Source organism: Pygoscelis adeliae, unplaced genomic scaffold, assembly GCF_000699105.1.
Source record: "Pygoscelis adeliae isolate BGI_AS28 unplaced genomic scaffold, ASM69910v1 Scaffold467, whole genome shotgun sequence".
Lineage (NCBI taxonomy): Eukaryota > Metazoa > Chordata > Aves > Sphenisciformes > Spheniscidae > Pygoscelis > Pygoscelis adeliae.
Window position 1 is genome coordinate 1,609,547 of NW_008825253.1, and position 593 is coordinate 1,610,139.

Below are 593 nucleotides of genomic sequence, written 5' to 3' on the forward strand. Positions count from 1 at the left end.
CGGTCCCTGCCCCTTCCCCACCCCTCATCCAGGCCCTCTCGCCGTGGGACAGCTTCGCCGCGGAAAGCTGACGTTAAATACGAGCAGCAACAAGTCCGTCGCGAGGACGCGCCGTCAGCCCGAGCGCCGGGCAGCGGCAGCGAAAAGACATACAGGGGGGAAAAAAAAATTAGAACAATTGTTTTTGTTTGGTTCGTTCCATGCCGCCTCATATTTATGCATTCACATATATCTTCTGTTATTTATGCATTCATTACTCAAAAGGAAATGTATCTTGTTTCACATGTATTAAACTGTATAAACTGGAAGCGTGGCCTGACTTTGTGCCGCGGGGCGGGGTGTAGCCGGGATGCCGAGCCCCGCTCCAGCGCATCGCATCCAGCCGACGGGTCCCCCGGCCCGCAGCCCGACCCGACGGTCTCCGTCCCACTCCTGGAGCTCGCCATCCCCCAAAACCTCTTTCCTAAATGTGGTCGAACCGTCCCCTTCCCCGCTGGCATTTGGAGCTGGTCCCACCTCCCTCTCGGCTCCAACGGTGCCGCTCGGCGAATCCCTCACCTCACACAAGAGCCTCCGTATGTCGAGCGGCTTTC